Genomic DNA, 19112 nt, shown 5'->3' on the forward strand with positions numbered 1-19112 from the left:
TATACATGGACACTTAGAACTGAACTACTAGATGGAGCTCTGATAATTTCCCAGATTAGCCACTGGGTGGCAAATAAGTGGGACAAATCCAAGTAACCCTGTAACGGCTTTGAAAACTACATGGACATAGGAACCACCATTCACAGAGGTCTAGCTGGAACTTTAATCCTGAAGCTAGCTGAATCAATTGCCTATTACAATCAAACTATCAATATTTTCCATAGAATTTTTAAAAGATTTCGTGTTTCATAATAACCAAACTGTCCAGGATAAAATCTAAAATTAGTCAGCATATAAAGAAATAGGAAAAATCTCAACTGGCATAGAAAAAGGCAATAGACACCAACTCTGAAATGATGAAAATGTTAGAATTACCAGACAGGGGTGCCTGGGTTCCTCAGTGTGTTAAATGTCTGACTTTGGCTCAGGTCATGATCTCATGGTTGAGGAGTTCAAGCCCCGCATCAGGCTCTCTGCTGTCAGCACAGAGTCCACCTCAGATCTTCTGTCCTGAACTCTTTCTGTCCCTCCCCTGCTTGCACTCTCTCTCTCTCAAAATAAATAAACATTTTAAAAAATAAAAAATAAATAGAATTACCAGACAAAATTTTTAAAGAAGATTTATAAAAATCCTCCAACAAGTAAAGGCAAACACTTTTGAAAAGGATGAAAAGGTAGGATTTGGAGGTGGGACATAAAATGATACAACTGTTCTAGAAACAGTTTGGATGTATCTTACATAAACATGGACTTAGAATATAACCATGCTATCTCACTCCAATCAAAACTTATACGCACACAAAGATCTGGATACTAATGTTTAAAGCAACTTTATTTGTAACTGCTATAAATTGAAAACAACCCAATGGACAAATAAATCAACTATAATACAGACACATGTATATAGTAGGATACCATTCAGCAGAAAGAGGAAAAAAAAAAAGAATGGACTACTGATGCTATTTGGATGAATATCAGGAATTATAGGAAGCAAGAACAGCCAGCCTCCAAAAGGTAACACACCATATGATCCCTTTTATACTAAATGCACCAAAGGACAAAAGTATAGTCATGAGTGAAAGAATAGTGGTTAGGGTTGGGAGGAGGATAGGACTACAAATAAACAGTATAAGGAAATTTTTTGAGGTGATGCAACTTTCTAAATTTTTAACACTGAACTGTATACAAAATCTATCATGTGTTAAAGTTCACAGGACTGTGCAAAAAAGCCAGTTTTTTTGCTAATTAATCTAAAAAGTAAAAAAAAAAAAAAAAAAAAAAAAGTTTAAGCCCAAAGCTTAAAAAAGAGAGACAAAAATAAATTGCTGGAGTATTTATAATTAAAAGTATTTACAAGAGATAAGTTTTATCAATTTGATTTGAAAGGGCATTTGGCCCATTGTACCAAAGGCCAGTGGAATCAACCTAAATCACATCAGAACTGAAAATGACTTACAACGGTGTAATCCTACCCAATATGCTTCCTGCTGTACTGCATATACAAAACCAAGACTAAAATAGCACATGGAAAGAAAATCAAAGAACATTGTGTCACTGTCAGTCACCAGGCAGCAACTCAGGTCTTCAAATTGAATGATATCTGAATTACCTGAGATAAGAATCTCTCTGTCTTTGGAAGACCTAATCCAATGTTAATAATTCTCCCTGAAATTCTAGGGTATGTTCTCCAGAATACCATTTACGGAGTGTTTTTATTTTTATTTATTGCCACAATGAAAAGCAGGTGAAGGAATACCACTTCCAGATGGTACATACATACTTGCCCATAATGCTCTCACTAAGTACAACTAAAAGCACAGAACATTTTACATATATATATATATGTAAATATATATATATATATATATATATATATATATATATATATATATATAACAATCATAAGAAAACTCTGAAAAATAGAGAAAACGCAGACTAGGTAGGGACTCTGTGACCCAAGGAACAACTCTGTGGTGAATTCCCTAGACTTTCTTTTTGCCCCACATCTTAAACTTGGAACTAAAGAAGCCAGCAACCCAGAAATGCCAATAAGACACAGACAAAAAAGTCCCAACAAAAAAGCCAGCTCTCTCTAGACAAAGTATCAGGAAAAGGTCAGTCTAGGAAGACAGAAAACTTTTAGACAATAACTGCCCTCCACCTGCCAAACATGATGTTAAAAAGTGGCCTCGCACCCACCAATGCCAGCTAATGCTGAGTAAATCTCCTTAACTTCCACCCTCACCAGGATGTAAAGAGGAGCCACAACCTCCACAATAAGGTGGACTAATAGGGAGAGTCAGTGGACATCATGTGCAGACACAGGATTTCCATCCTCCATCTAGCAGTAAAAATATCTGCCTCCTTCCCCCACTCGGGTGGTATGAGAGGAGGGCTAGTGGAGTATCAAGATTTGACCACTGTAATAAGACCACTTCACCACTCTAGCCCTTTGCATCAGTGGATGCCATGTATAAAACAGTAATGAGACACTCCTGTCTCTTCAAGCTAGTGTGATACTGGCATAGACCTGGGATGGGGGCGGGGGGGGGGGGGGCAGGGAGACACACTACCCAACTCCCACCTCTGCCTGAAATACCCAGGAAACACCTTCTCCCTTGGTGTTAATGGAGGCCAAGCAGGGAACCTAGACTTCTCTTCCCATCTGCCAGCAATAAAATGGTCCCACATCCCTGCCCCCTGCTACAGCACTGTCAAAGGAAGTCAGCTACAACAGGTTAATTAGATCCACAGTTTCCAACATAATGCCCAAAATATCCAGGTTCCAATCGAAAGTCACTTCTCCTATCAAAGCCAGGAATATCTCAACTTGAATGAAAAAAGACAATCAATAGATGATAAATAAAAGATGAGATGTTAGAATTATCTGACAAAGATTTTTAAAGCAGCCCTCATAAAAACGCTTCAATGAACAGCTGCAAACATGCATGAAACAAATGAAAACAAAATGTCTCCACAAAAAGTAGAAGATACAAAAGATGACCAAATGGATTTTGGAGCTGAAAACGCAATAACCAAATGAAAAAACTTAATGAATGAGCTCAACAGCAGAACAGAGGGGGAAAAGGAAAGAATAAATGAACTAAAAGAGAAAACTGAATAGAAATCATCCAATTTGAACAACAACAACAAAAAAACATTCTGAAAAAATTAAACAGAGCTCAGGGATCTATGGAATAATAACCAAAGATCTAAATATGTCATTGCAGACGTGCCTGGGTGGCTCAATCTGTCCACTCTTGATTCTGGCTTAGGTCATGATCTCAGTCATGAGATGGAGCCCCACATCAGACTCTATGCAGAACATGGAGGCTGCTTAAGATTCCTGTCTCCCTTGGGGCTCCTGGGTGGCTCAGTCAGTTAAACGTCAACTTTGGCTCAGGTCGTGATCCCATGGTTCATGGGTTTGAGGTCCGTATCAGGCTCTATTGTGACAGCTCTGAGCCTGGAGCCTGCATCGGATTCTGTCTCCCTCTTTCTCTGCCCCTAACCCACTCATGCTCTGTCTCTTTTTGTCTCTCAGAAATAAATGTTAAAAAAAAGGGGGGGCACCTGGGTGACTCAGTCAGTTAAGCGTCTGACTTTGGCTCAGGTCATGATCTCGCGGTCCGTGAGTTTGAGCCCCGCGTCAGGCTCTGTGCTGACAGCTCAGAGCCTGGAGCCTGTTTCAGATTCTGTGTCTCCCTCTCTCTCTGACCCTCCCCCCGTTCATGCAGTCTCTCCCTGTCTCAAAAATAAATAAACGTTAAAAAAAAATTTTTTTTTTAATTCCTCTCTCCTTTTCTCTCTGCCCTTCCCCCACTTGCGCTTGCTCTCTTTACAATCCAAAAAAAAAGGGGGGGGGGTGGGTGGGTAGGGCTGAAAAACTACTCAAAGAAAGAGTGGCTAAAAACTTCCAAATCTGGCAAGAGACATATATCAAGAAAGACACATCATAGTCAAACTTCTGAAAAGCAATTAGCTTACCCCCACCTCCATCTTAAATCTTAAACACAGCAAGAGAAAAAAGAGACCTTCACCTACATGAGGAAAAACAATTCAAATCACAGCAGATTTCTCATCAGAAACCATGAGAGCAGAAGACAGTGACACATTTCTCAAGTACTAAAAGAAAAGAACTGTCAACCTAGAATCCTACACCCAGTGAAAATCTTCCAGGAAGGACAAGAAAATAGAATATATTATCACATGAAGAAAAACTGAGAAAATTTTCAATAGCAGATCTAAATAAAGAAATAGCTAAAGAAGTTCAATAAACAAAAAGAAAAAAAAAGAACCTTGGAATATCAGAAAGAAAAAACACGATAAACAAAGATATGGTAAATACAATAGGCTTTCCTTCTTCTCGAGTTTTCTAAATTATGTCTGATGGTTTAAACAAATATAAGTGTCTGATGTGGTTTTAAATGTATGAGAAGTATTTTAGACAACTGTATTGTAGATGGAGGAAGTAAAGGAATATAAAGAAAAGGAAAATAATGCACTAATTAAAAGGACAAATTAGCAGTGGATTAAAAAACATGATATAGCTATATGCCGTATATAAGAACCCCACTTCAAAAATAAGGTAGGTTGTAAGTAAAAAAAAATGAAAATGGAACATCACAGAAATAGTAATCAAAATAAAGAAAGAGAGCTGTATTTATCAGAAAAAGTAGACATCAGAGCTAAGAGTATTACCAGACACAGGGAGAGACATTACATCATGATAAAGGGGCCATGCCACCAAGAAGATACAGAAACACTAAATGTGTATTAACTAATAACAGATCTACAAAATATAGAAGTAAAAACTTATGAGACATAGGTAAATCCACAATTAAAGTGAAAGACATCAACAATCCTCTCAGCAACTGATGGAATGATTAGAGGAAAAAATCAGAAAGGATACACAAGAACTCAACAATATTACCAACAGCATCTAAATATTTATAGAACACTTAACCCAACAACAGAAGAATAAACATTCTTTTTCAAGTGTTCATGGAATACAAACCAAGAAAGCCTATATGCTAGGCTATAAAACAAGTTCATCAACAATTTTTTTTTTCAATTGAAATCATACAGAATGAGTTCTCTAATCACAATGGAGTCAAATTTAAAATCATAAACAGAAAGATAACAGGAAAACTCCCTAACACTTAGAAACTAAACAGTATACTTATAATTAATCCACAGATCAAAAGTCTCAAGGGAATTTTTTTTCTTTTTACATTGAACTGAATAAAAATGAAAATACAGCCTATCAAAATTTTGGGGACACAGCAAAAGCAGTACTTAGAGGGAAATGTGTAGCACTAAATGCTTTGTTTTTGAAAAAGGCAATCTTACAAATCAATAATTAAAACTCAATTTGAAAAGCTGGAAAAAAGGTCAAAATAAACTCAAATAAGCAGAAATTAAAGAAATAATAATGAAATCATAAAACTGAAAACAGAAAAATGATTTTGGTATTTACTCTGACACCAAAACCAAACAAAATAGCATGGAAAAAAAAAGCTACACACCAGTATCTCTCATTAGAATAGATGCAAGAATCTCTAATAAAATATTGGTGAAAGAATTCAACAATGTAAAGAACCATACAACATAACCAGGGATTTATTTCAGGAATGCAAGGATGGTCCAATATTCAAAAATCAACTAATACAATCTACCATATTAACAAGTAACAGAAGAAAAATCATATGATCATATCCATTGACTCAGATAAAGTAACAAAGTTCAACATCCATTTCAGTAAGAGGGACTGAAGGGAATTTCTTCAACTTGATAAAGAGTATCTAAAAATAACTTACAGCTTAAATTGTACCAGTAAAGTATTGAATGCCTCTTCCCTAACATTAGGAACAAGACAGAGATGTCCACTATCATGACTCTTATTAGCACTGCAATAGTTCTGGACTAGAACTGAAAGTTCTAGTGCTGGAAGTTCTATCAAGGGCAATAAAAGGCAAATAGATCTGAAAGGAAGAAATAAAACTATCTCTATTTGCTGATGTCATGATTGTCTATGTAGAAAATTCAAAGGAATCTACAAAACAACTCCTAAAATGAGTGAGTTTATAAGGTCAAAAGATATAAGTGAAACACACAAAAATCAATTATATTTTTATATATAAGCAATGAACACGTGGACATCAAAATTTTAATACACTAGCAATGAATGTGTAGACACCAAAATTAAGAATACAATATCACTTACAATATTTTTTAAATGAAATAGTTAACTGATAAATCTAATAAAACATGTCCAATGCTTGTGTGCTGACAAAATGTTAAAGAAAAGATACAAAGAAGATGTAAATAAATGAGGGAACTTACTGTGTTCAAGAACTGGAAGACTAGGGGTGCCTAAGTGGCTCAGTCGGTTAACGTCCGACTCTTGATTTTGGCTCAGGTCATGATGTCATGGTTCGTGGGTTAGAGCCCCGTGTTCAGCTCTGCACTGGTAGTGTGGAGCCTGTTTGGGATTCTCCCTCTCCTTCTTTCTCCGTCCCTCCCCTGCTCATGTACTTGCTCTGTTTCTCAAATTAAATAAATAAATAAATCTAAACATAATAAAGATGTCAATTCCCCTCAAAATGTACAGATTTAACACAACTGCTAAAAATTTCCAGCAAATTTTTTGTAGATACAATAGTTGTAAACAAGTTCATTCTAGATTTTATATGAAAAGGCAAAGGAACTAGAAGAGTTAAAGCAATTCTGAAAAAGAATGAAGTGTGAGGAAACAGTCTACCTGATTTCAAGGTTTAATATAGCTACAGTTAATCAAGAATGTAGGATATTGGTGGAGAAGCACACACATAGATCAATGAAAGAGAACAGCAAATCCAGAAATAAACCTGTATAAATATGCCATCTTATTTTTGACCAAGGCACAAAAGCAACTCAATGAGTGCAAGACATCCACAGACAAAGAAAAAAGGACTTCACCACACAACCATAATAAAACAATCCAATTAGAAAATGGGCAAAGTACACGAAAAGATATTTTACCAAAGACTATAAATGGCAAGTAAATGCATGAAAAGATATTCAATTATTATTAGTCACCAAAGAAATGCAAATTCCAATCACTATACATTTATTGAAACAGCTTTTTAAAAAAGTGACAACACCAAACGCTGGTGATGATACAGAGAAACTAGACTATTCTACATTGCTGACAGGAATGTAAAATAATGACTTTCTGAGAACACATTTGTCAGTTTCTTTTAAAAACTAAACACACAACTATCATACAGCCTAGCAATTGCATTCCTCGGCATTTATCCAGTTGAAACAAAAAATTATTCATACAAAAACAGGTACATGAATGTTCACAGCAGCTTTATTCACAATAGCCCCAAACTGGAAACCCAGATGTCTTTCAACAAGTGAGTGGTTAAATAAACTGTTGTATCTCTACACCACAGAATACTATTTGGCAGTAAAAAAGAACTAATGATACAACTTGCATGCACCTCTGGAGAATTTTGCTGAGAAAGCCAATCTCAAAAGACTACATACTATATGACTTTATTTCTGTCACATTCTTAAAAAGACAAAACTATAGAAATGGAAAGAGATTTGTGGTTACAGAGAATTATAAAGGGGTGGAACAAGAGGAAAGTGAACAGGATTATAAAAATGGCAACACGAGGGACACTGAGGTGAAGGAAATGTTCTGCAGATGACTGTATATAGGTAAATACTCTTGTGGATCGTTCACCATAGTTTTCAAGAAGTTATCATGGGGGAACATGGATGAAGTGTTTGTATTACTTCTGATAACTGCAAATAGATTCATGATTATCTCAAAATAAAAAGCAGGTGAGTAATGTATGCTTTCCTTTCCTGTTCTCACTCCTTGTCTCGTCTGCAGGGCCTTGGGTTAGGGTTATCAAATCAGGTTATATTCTCATTCCATACTCCTCCTTGGCTGACCTCATTCATTCTGGAGGCTTCAATCACCATATGCCAATGATTGCCAAATTTGAATCTCAAACCACTTCCTCTCTTCTGAAGTCCAAACATATTTTACTGATAAATGACTATTCAATCTAGGTACAGGCACTTCAATCTCAACAGGTGTACACTTAAACACCTCATCTTTCCCTACAGCCCCCAAATTTGCTTCTCTTGGGGCTTTCCCCATTTTGGCAGTTGCCACTGTATTGTCTAAGGCACTCAGATGCTAACAGGGAGTGGTTTCCCATCTCACGTACACAACTGGTCAATCGTAAAACACCACTAATTCAAGTCCCTAAATATATGTTCTTCCCATTCCACTGCCACCACCTATTTAGCTACCACTATTATAATGTCTTGAATGATTTCTGCATTCCCTTTTGTGCCTTCCTTAAAAGCATCACCTCCTGAGGCAACCAGACTGATCTTCACAAAATGCGAATCCAAATACCTCACTCCCCAGCTGTAAATTTTCCAATGTTACCACCATGCTTGTCATAATTTAATCAAAGCAAACTCCCACATATTCTGGTTTCCACCTGCATGCTCCTGCCCTTTTTGTTTGTCAACTCAAGCCATATTAGATTCTTCCAGTTCTCCTAGGTATCCTGCCCTTCCTCACCTCACAGCCTCTGCATTTCCTCCCACTACTCCCAGTCCAATCTTCCTCAGATCTACTGATCAGCTCTTATCTAATCCATCATCTTCTCCAAGATGGGTTTTTCTGAGCTCCCAGATGAGGGAAAGTCCTTGTTAAATAAAGAAAGGGACACCTATACAACTTCAAAGACATCTAATTAAAGTGTTTTAATAAAAATAATCAAATAATTCTAAGATTCATACAAAGGTAATATCGAAAAGTATAAATCAATATATTTCAATACAGAAGTCATACATACTTGTTTTGGTGATTTAGGTTAATTTGGGCCTACTTGATGAAACATTTGACATCCATTTTCTTTGTCTTTTTTTTTTCCTTCGGAGCTTTCTAAATACGAAGTACAATAATAATAATTATCCTAGTAAGACGTTTTGTGATTCACAAACTAGGACTGTGATCTTGAATTTGCAGTCTCCAGAACTGTGAGAAATGTGTATTTGTTACTGGTAAGCCATCTGGTCTGTGATTTTTGTCATAGCAGCCTTAACTGACTGAGACAGAAAACTGGTACCAAACTTGTGGTTCCGCTACAACAAATACCTACAAATGTAAGGTAGCTTTGGAACTGAGTAATGGGCAGAGGCTGGAAGAGCTCTGAAGTGCATGCCAGGGAAAGTCTACAATACCTTGAACAGAGCATTAAAAACAACTCCCGTGACGGCTCAGAAGGGGAAGAGATAATAGAGAAAGCCTCAATTTTCCTAGAGAATAACCTAAGTGGTCTTGAACAGAAAATTTGTGGAAATATGGACAAGAAGGCCATTCTGATGAGGGCTTCATTGGAAATGGGAAACATGTTATTGGAAACTGGAGGAAAGGCCATCTTTGCTATAAAGTAGCAAAGGATGTGGCTGAATTATGCTCGTGTCCTAGTATTTTATGGAAGATAGAACTTGTGAGCAACGAAATTGGACACTGGGCTGAACTTTTTCTAACCAAAGTGTTGAAGCTGCAGCTTCAATTCTCTTGAATGCTTATAGTAAAATGCAAAAAGAAAGAAACGACAGAATTTTTAAAAGGGAAGCATAAGTTTAAAATTTGGAGAAGTCTCCGCTCATCCCTATTACAAAAAGTGAGCAAGCACATTTGGAAGAGACCATTAAGGGTGTGGCTAAGAGATCTTTTGATAAGGAGATTAGTATGGGTGTGAACTAGGGATTTTATCAGCCACCCCAGAGAGAAAAGAGCAACTGGAACTAAAGGAGAAAACAGGAATGAAAGCTGGTTTTAAGACTTCTTAGAATTCATAATCGGGGACCACAGAGCCACACTGCTTCAAATGTGCAACATTTTTCTGGACAAGGAAAGAATTCCAAAGGCAATTCAGAGCTTATCAGGATTTCTTCCTTGGTTTCCAAAGGAGGAGTACATCACTTGGGTTTCAACAAACCAGAAGACCCCACCCAAAGCAGGGGGAGCAGCTAACTCACTTAAATTTCAAAGGATAGAGCCATGAGGAGCTAGGACAGAAGCAGAGTGAGAGCAAGGCTTCCAGAGAGATCCCTACAAGGGCAAAGCTCAGCCAAGATGTGGGGGTGGGGGAGAGGCTGCAGGCACTGCATAACCTCCAACCAGTAGAGCGACAGGCATACCATCATACCACTCCAGCCCAGGAGGGATGTTGTGCAGACTGCACCCAACTAAGCCATGGGGACAGGAATACTCTATCTAGTGTGTCTGGAAGGTGGGACCCCTGCCACAACGGGCCTGGCAGGCACAGCATCAAAGTAAAGATTATTCTTGAGTCTTAAGATTTGATGTTGTTTGTTCCGTTGGGTTTTAAGTTTCCTGAGACCTATCAACCCTTCCTTTCTTATTTCTCTGTTTTGGAACAGGAGTGTTTTAAGTCTATGACTTTACCACCATTGCATTTTGGAAGCACATAACCTGTTTGAGTTCACATGTTCATAGCTAGAGAGGAATTTGCCTCAGGATGAATCATAGCTGGAGTCTCATCCATATCTGACATAAATTATATTTAGACAAACTTTGGAGTTGATGCTAGAACTAATAAGACTTTGGAAGCAATGCTTTGGTATGAATGCATTTTGAATTTGAGGACATGATTGGAGGGTGGGGGGCAAGGGCGGAATGCTAAGGTCTGTATGTTTGTGCCCTCTCAAAATTCATGCTGAAAACAGAAGGTAGGGCCTTAGAGAGGTTGCTTAGGTTATGAGGGTGGCACCTTCATGAATGGGATCAGTGTCCTTTAAAAGAGAGTTCCCCCGGGGGCGCCTGGGTGGCTCAGTCGGTTGAGCGTCCGACTTCAGCTCGGGTCACGATCTCACGGTTTGTGAGTTCGAGCCCCGCGTCAGGCTCTGGGCTGATGGCTCAGAGCCTGGAGCCTGCTTCCAATTCTGTGTCTCCCTCTCTCTCTGCCCCTCCCCCATTCATGCTCTGTCTCTCTGTCTCAAAAATAAATAAACATTAAAAAAAAAAAAAAAAAAAGAGTTCCCCTGGCCCTTCTATCATGTGAAGATACAAGAAGTCTGCAGTCCAGCTGAGGGACCTCACCTGGCCATGATGGCACCCTGATCTCAGACTTCCAGCCTCCAGAACTAAGAGAAATAAGTTGTTATTTATAAAGAAAGTCTGATGAGTTTCACCCAGTCTTAAAAGTTATAAAAATAATAAAAAAGAAAAACACACATAGGAAAATGACTGTTGGGATGTGCCTTATAAAAACTAATTTTGGGGGCACCTGGGTGGCTCAGGCAGTTAACTGCTCGACTCTTGATTTCAGCTCAGGTCATGATCTGATCATGGTTTGTGGGATTGAGCCCCGTGGTAGGGCTCTGTGCTCACAGTGTTCAGGCTGGTTGGGATTCTCTCTCTGCCCCTTCCCTGCTCATGGGAACATATGCATCCATGTGCTCTCTCTCTCTTTTTCTCTCAAAATAAACATTTAACAAGAAAAAAAAAAAAAGGAATTTGTCTGAGGCAGGGGTGCCTGGCTTGCTCAGTCAGTAGAGCATGCAACTATTGATCACCAGGTCACGAGTTCAAGTCCCATTTTGGGAGTAAAGCTTATTTAAAACAAACAAAGAAAAAAATATTTTAGGTAATTTGTCTGAAGCTTTGGAAGACATGTCTACATAAGCACTCTCTGAACAGTAATTTAGAGAGATTAGAGTTTTACATTTTTACATTTTAGAATTCTACAACAAAAAGTAATTGTGATGAATCTGTGCTTCCCAATCTCATTTTTTCTGATATCCCATCTTTGATTCCAAATTAAGTATGGATACTTTGTACTGAGTACTACTCAAGAATTAATGGATTCCAGTAATAATCATACCTTCATCCATTTGTCATATTAGTTTCCAAATGTATGCTTCTGTATGGCTCATGTGTACATGGTTCATGGTTCTGTGTACATTTAATCTTCATTTACTGTTAAAACCATCTGGTTAAAAGCATCATTATGAAGCATAAAAATACGGAAGGATTCCTAAGAATGGATTTCAGGACATGAGATAAGAAGAATAGCCAAGCAAAAGATATAACCAGTATTAACTGAAGTAATGCAAAATATGCTTCCAAAATAGAAAATAGACATTTGGGACTACTCTGGAAAAGAAGAGTGGATGCTCTAAAAGTGCAGTTTCAGAGAATATTACTGGTCATATTTTGCCGGCCTCAAGTTAATAAAGCCAGGTATTTTCAAAGTGTGAAGGAAGACATATAATCAAACCTATATTAACCAAAAGGCTGAAGCAGTAGTCTAGTCTGACTGACTACATTTACTTACAAAGCCTTTTTATTTCAACTACTGCTATTGAAACCCTTCCTAGAATGTATTAAAGTATACTTTCTTGCTTTAGTAAGTACAGTATAGTGAATGTAATTAAGTCACTGGTGACTGCAGGTCTTATCATACATTAGGGTCAGTCTTGGAAGTATCAGTTTCGCTGGATCCTAATGACAATGTGGACATTTGGGCCAGACGTATACAGACTGGCCCTCGGCTATTCATTCTTTGAAGATCTTTTTTTTTAAACTAAATTGTTTAGAATCAATTTTTTAAAGGGGAGGAAAGAAGCTTATTTTCCTGTGTGTCAAAGGCAGGAAAAATAAACCTGGTTATCTGAGCTTTTACTATATCACTGGAGCTTTTCTAAAGTAATAGATATTCTTGAAAAATCTCTTCCATTTCAACACTTTTAAGGAAATGAGTGCCTAAGGGCACAGCTGGGGGGAAAAGAAAGGTAAAATCCAATTCCTATGTGGAGAAGAAACCAATACTGAAGAGTGCTGTGCAGTATCCAGGTACTTACTAGGTATGCATATACGCGTATATATGCTGCTAAGCACCAGGGCTACAGAAGCCTTTTCTGCTTTGTGCCTCAGTTTCCTTATCTGCAAAATTCAAAGAATGTCCATATATACCTCTCCTTAATATACAAAAGCTTCCCATGCTGTGATTCATTATGAGCAAACAGATATTACTCTACCAACAACTGTGTGTGTGTGTGTGTGTGTGTGTGTGTGTGTGTGTGTGTGTGTTGGGCGAGGGAGGTTAGGAGAAATAACTTTCCAAGGGGACGCAGGATGTGCAAACTCCTAAGAATACTATTCCTCAGTTAACTGAGGAATGACGGCTAGTCATTTTACTCCTCTTTTTATTGCTTTGGGCAGGACACTAAATGAATAACAAATCAGGAGTTGACTGAGTTATATGTTAAGGGATTAAATATTAAATACCCCAAAAGAAACAGTGAAGCATTCAGAGGCTTGAATTCCTTTCGGTTTCCTTTGAAGTCTTATCCTAAATGACAGATGGCATCAGCATTTGTGGTCTGGAGTGGGCATCAGCATCTAGTCTTGACAGGAGCAAAATGTATGATCTTAGACAAGTCACCTGATCATCTGCAAAATATTTTCTTCTATTTCTGTCATTAAACAAGAATACCATAACAAATTCAACACATTTCCTTTTAAAATAAAGACATTACACAAACAGTTCATAGGAGTGCCATGCATATATTTTGATTTTGTAAAGGCATTTGACTAACTATTGAATGCAAACATTAAAACAGGCTGCATATTCAAATGGGTTCTTAACTTTGAACAGCAAGCACTGAGTAATAAATCAGAAGGAACGCTACAAAGATGGGTTGAATTAAGATTAAATTTAATGGTGGATCCGAATGAATGGTCTAGATCACTTTTTAAAATTGCTGCTCTATGCACATCATAAACTTCTGGCATTCAGTCTGAATACATCACTCTCCCTGTGTGGAACAACTGATTCAGTGGGTTTTCCTCTTATGTTTCACTTATATAAATGTAAACCCTGGCAATACAGTGGGGGGAAAAATACCCTGCAAGCATGGAGTAGGAAAGGCCTGACTTAAGTACAGTTCATGCAAAAAAGAACTAAAAGCTTGAGCTGACTTCGAGCTCAACATGAGTCAACAGTGTGACATGACTGCCAAAAAAGCTAACGTAATCTTCGCCACCGATAACAGAAGTGCAGTGTCCAGACTGAGAGGGTTACAGCTTTCCTGTACTCTCTGCACCCTGTGCTGGGCACCTCGCATCTAGAGTTATGGGCTCTGTCCCAAGGGTACCCTATTTAAGGGTGATACTGATAAACAAGGGTGATTCCAGGACAGGCAGTGACCAGAAAGGGAAAGGGTCCTTTCTGGATGAGAAAACTAGTCCTGAAGACTGGAGAAATGACTGTTTAGCCTGGGAAAGCTAAGTCTTAGGGGAGAAATGATATTCAATATCTAATGAGCAGCTAGTGACAAAGTTCAGACGTAAAAGGACACAAACCAAAGCAGATCTGGGGTCAATACATACAGAACCCCAAACTGAATGGGATGCTTCAGCACTCGGGATGTTCAGGTAATGCAACTATTGTCAACTCTGACTACACCTTAGAAACACCTGGGGATGTTTTAAATCTATCAAAGCCCAGGCCCCACCCCCAACCAATTAAATTAGAATCTCTGGGGAAGGGCCTGGGCAATGGTAGATATTAAAAGCTCTCCAGGGGTTTCTAATGTGCAGCTACACTTGACAATGACCAAGGTAAATACAATCAGGGTGGCTACCTGTCTGTGTGTGGTATAGAGGGGATTCCTTCTCAGAAGCCTTTTATTTCCCAAATTGTTTCTGTTCTAGAACCTTTTATACTTTTAACTTGTTAACAACATCCTCTGTGATCATGAAGATTAGCGCTTGTTGCAAATATCTGAAAAGAAGTGAAGTTTAAATGGCACAGTCTCTTAAAGGGAAGAATTCAGGTTGAGTTATAATAGCTAGCCTATTCTATTCATGAATAAGAGCTTTCTACAATTTAAGCACTACTTAAAGTAGTGGGGAAAAGGACAATAGTCCTGGCACATTCATATGTCGATAAACTTAAACAATTTAACTCCAAAGTGTTGTAAAATAAATTTAAAGCATGCTGACATTCAAGACTTCAAGTTTTTCCCCGTGATAAAGGAATTCTTAAAATCAGGCAGAAAGTCCTTTGGTGTTTGAATGGTCTCTGTCACTAGTAGCTGAGCCAATGTACATGATAAAATATTTTATTTTTTCTACTTTAAATATTATCTAAAACTTTTCCTAACAGAAAAGCCTGGATTTTTCATAACAAATATAGATTTCCTTCAGTGTTAGTTACATTCTTAATTCTTAATCCTATTCCTCTGAATAGGACCACTGAATAGAAATGTTCATACACATTTCCTAATCTCCTTTGAAAAGATACATCCATATGTGTTCCCAAACCTTCTGGCCTTAATATAGGTCAGGCACCCACTGTAGTGGGTGGGGTTATGCTTCTAAATTTCACAGTGACCCCTCCAGATTTTTCCACTTAAACATAACACACCCTCTAAACTTTAAAAAAAAACTTTCACTTTGAGTTACGGTAAATCATCAACCATTTCCTTTTACTTTTGTTATCTGCCAATGCAAAAAAAAAAAGCTCCTAATGAATCCGAAGCTTCTTCTAGGCTCCTGGAAGTCTCACTCGTTAATCTTTGTCATGTGGCTCATAAATAATGAGAGAGGTATTAAAGATCATCATCTTGTTTACAGACAATCACCACCAAAAGGAGCCTGGAAGAACACTGTGGATCTGACTGGACGTAAGCAGCCTGAAGAAGCATTTCAGGAGTCCTGATGTGGGGACGCAGCAAAGATTTAACATCTTATCAATAGCTGCTAACTGTACCTTGTCTCATGTAACGACTGCTCTTTCCGTATCAAAACACTAGAAAATAACAGCCTCACAGACATCTGAGCAGCTGCTGGGTGGATAGTTTGCACCACGGCCAACAGTCACCTTTCCATTTTTCAAGCACATACCTCTCACAGAAATGTTTTCAGTGCGGCAGTCTACAGAGCTGGTTATAACACCGACACGATGTAACAACAAAATTCATGATGATTTTGCTTTTTCAGTCTGCCCCCCTCCTTTTTTTACATTCTTCCCTCCCTTTCCGTCCCCCTAAAGAAAACCAAACCAACAATACTTCCACAAAACCTGACTCAGACTTATGAATATAATGCTTTCAGTGAAAGCAGACCAGCTTTATAGGAGAACAGCTTTCATGAGAAGCAGGAAGCTGATCTGAGCAGCAGAGAGAGCAGGGATGGGGCGGAGCAGAAAGGAACTGAGCTGGGGGAGAGCGAAGCACAGACAGTTCTTGCTGCTTCGAGTTACTTATTGACAGTTTCATCTTAGAGCACAGATTTATGAACGGGGAGCGTCCGTCCCACCATACCTTTTCTTTCTTTTACAAATCTCTGTCAATCTGGTAAACTATTGCACAGGGGAAAGTGAGGCCTTACAGCCTCGCCAGAGCCCAGTTGCAGGGAAATGATGTAAGCTTCCCACCTCCCACCAGCCCCAGCTCTGCCAATCCACCTCTACTCTGACCTGTTAACATCCCCTCCCTCCCCCGGTGCCACTGCCAGGGGGCTGCGGGGCCCCAGGCTTGCCTAGCTATGTCCTACGTGCGCCAGAAAGTATTTGCCAGAGGATAAGGAGTATTTTTGTTTTCAGAAAAGTCTTCCATGAAAAAGCAAATGCCTATTTAGAAAATAATGCTGAGTCGACAAAAAGCTAGTCAGTCCCCAGGAGAAATAATATTAAATAGGACTGAGGTGAGAAATGCAATTTAGCCAAAGGCAGCAGAAGGTGTGATGTAGCTAAGGGTTTAATAATGGGAGTTAGGAGACAGGTTCTGCTATTCTAATACCACCTCTGTGACCTTGGACGATTGGCTTCATCTCTCTGGTTTCATTTTCTGTAAAAGGAAAGAGTTAATATAAATTATATCTGAGGTCTCTTGTACTGCTGTAATTTTATGAACTGATACCCAAAAGAAATAAGCCGAGAGCAAAAAAGCAATCTAATGTGGTCAACTATTTGCTGTTTACTAAAAATTGCAAGCAACTCCTTCTGTTAAGCTATTTAAGATATGCTTTACCGAGGTACTAGTAAATGTGAATAGGACTAGCAAAAGATTTATAGGGAAAAAAGTTACAGGCAGTTCAAGTGTTAATCCTGATCTGGAGAATTATAGAGCATTAGGATCTCGAAGATTCACGCTAAGGACAGGACAACTTATAAGCTGATGCATGGAAGCAGTTAATACTAGGACATTACCTAAACAACATAAACTATTTACCTGAGTCAGCAATGTTCTAAGTTTAAAGGAGACACACACACACACACACACACACACACACACACACACACACACCAGAGAGAAAAAAAATTTTTAATTATGAACACACAATACACTGGTTACTAGCACCACAGTATTCAAATTAGGGTGGGCAAACTCCTGGAAGTACATCCATGAGAGCTGCCAAAGGGTATGAAGAATACTCAGGCACAAAGATGATAAAACAATTTCCAGACCAATGTTTCTAAGTACGCTTTCCTAGAACTGATGTGCTGAGAATGCCCTAGAGAGTAGGTTCCCCCGCCCCTTTCCACTTTCCTTTTTCCAATCCCCCTAATCCCCCTTTACAAAATCAAGGCACACAGCTCACCCATCACAAATCTCATGCTGGGGTAGGAAAAACCTCTGGGCAGGACGCAAGGGGACAATTAGAAATACTGGTGGTGAAAAAGTATACAGCCCTAATCGGGGTCCTTTGACAACTCAGGTGGCTTTGCCAATTCTTTGCTTGGAATAAACTTGTAGCAAGACCTAATTTGGTTGTCAGCGGAGAAATCATTAACCATAACTTTAAATGACAGATCTCTGAGATTTTGAATAAGAACCCATAAGTTCAAAGAATTATGTGACACTGCTATATTAATACTCTTACATCTTCTTCAACTTATTTATGTAAACAAATTTTCATAATATATACATTAAAAAGACTGAAAAACATACTAAACTTTCTGCAATGAATAATCTCATTGATACATGAATTAAAAGGAATGCACCAATAAAGCACTGATACAAATGTCCTTCTATTATTACTTATCAAAATTTCTAATTCACCACGTTATTCTGATCAACTGTGTACTAAAAATCATTGCAATAACTTAAAAAAATATTAGTCTTATGGTAACAGTAAATTAAATTTCATTACCATAAGTATGATAAGGTGATCAAAGGTCGATTTTTAAACATAATAATACATAAGGATAAAAATTTAGTGACAAAAGTGTAATAACAAAGACCTCAAGGAGAAGAATTAACAGTCTAAAATTTCAGACTGCTGAAGAGTAGCTGTAAATGGATAGTGGTAGTTTTACATAGTTTTGGCTTTTGGTTCAAATAAATATGTTTAAGAAGGATAGAACAATTTTATTAAGAAATTCAATAATTACACTCAACAACAATTTTACTTTAGCAAATGATTTAAACTTATGACAAAAATTTCAAGTGTCAATGAAGAAATACATGAGGGAATCCACAGTTTTCAAAATTCTTTTACTGGAGTGAAAATGTTTGAAGACCACTATGCTGGTCACCCTTCTTTCATTCCAAAGCACCTTTCAAGGGTCACTACAGAGTATTAAAAAAAAAAAAAAAAAAAAAAAGAAGTGAAGAGAAGAATGAACCTCAGGAAACAAGCAACTAAGCTTCCCAGTTACCCATGGTTCTTCTTTTAATACCGCAACAGTTTTGTCTCCTAATTTTAAACCACTATAAACGAAATTCTTCTCAAAATGGGGAACTCATTCTCATCTTCTTAGACCACACCAACATGATTTAACCTTTTAGTAATGTTTCCCACACGGTTTTCACTAACTCTAATCCTGCGGACTGTTCATATAGTGCCCCTGAGACCTATGGATGCTCCTCCTGGATGCCTTTCTGGATTCCTGCCAGCAAATTGGGGGATGTGGGTTCAATTCTTGGCCCACCAATCATAACCTGCCAGCCCATGAGCTGAAGTACTGAAACTCTCTGAGCTCCAACTTTTTTCCCTATAAAAAGAAGTTAATTTCACCTTCCTAAACTACCTCACAAAACTGAGATGA

At 38.1% G+C, this 19112-nt stretch overlaps 1 protein-coding gene across 7 annotated transcripts in view; it reads right to left on the reverse strand.

The window, feature by feature from the left end:
* BBX (BBX high mobility group box domain containing) overlaps nt 1-19112 on the reverse strand; it is a 287870-nt gene that overhangs the window by 197325 nt on the left and 71433 nt on the right. Inside the window, exon 1 of one of the 7 annotated variants that reach the window (XM_025913402.2) lies at nt 15965-17297. The exons of the other annotated variants lie outside the window; for them this stretch is intronic. The gene's annotated coding sequence lies outside the window, so the exon portion shown is untranslated. Of the gene's footprint in view, nt 1-15964; nt 17298-19112 lie in introns of those variants that run through there. 7 annotated transcript variants of the gene reach the window in all.

This window comes from Puma concolor, chromosome C2 (genome assembly GCF_028749965.1).
Source record: "Puma concolor isolate L17-30 chromosome C2, mPumCon1.1.hap2, whole genome shotgun sequence".
Taxonomy (NCBI): Eukaryota; Metazoa; Chordata; class Mammalia; order Carnivora; family Felidae; genus Puma; species Puma concolor.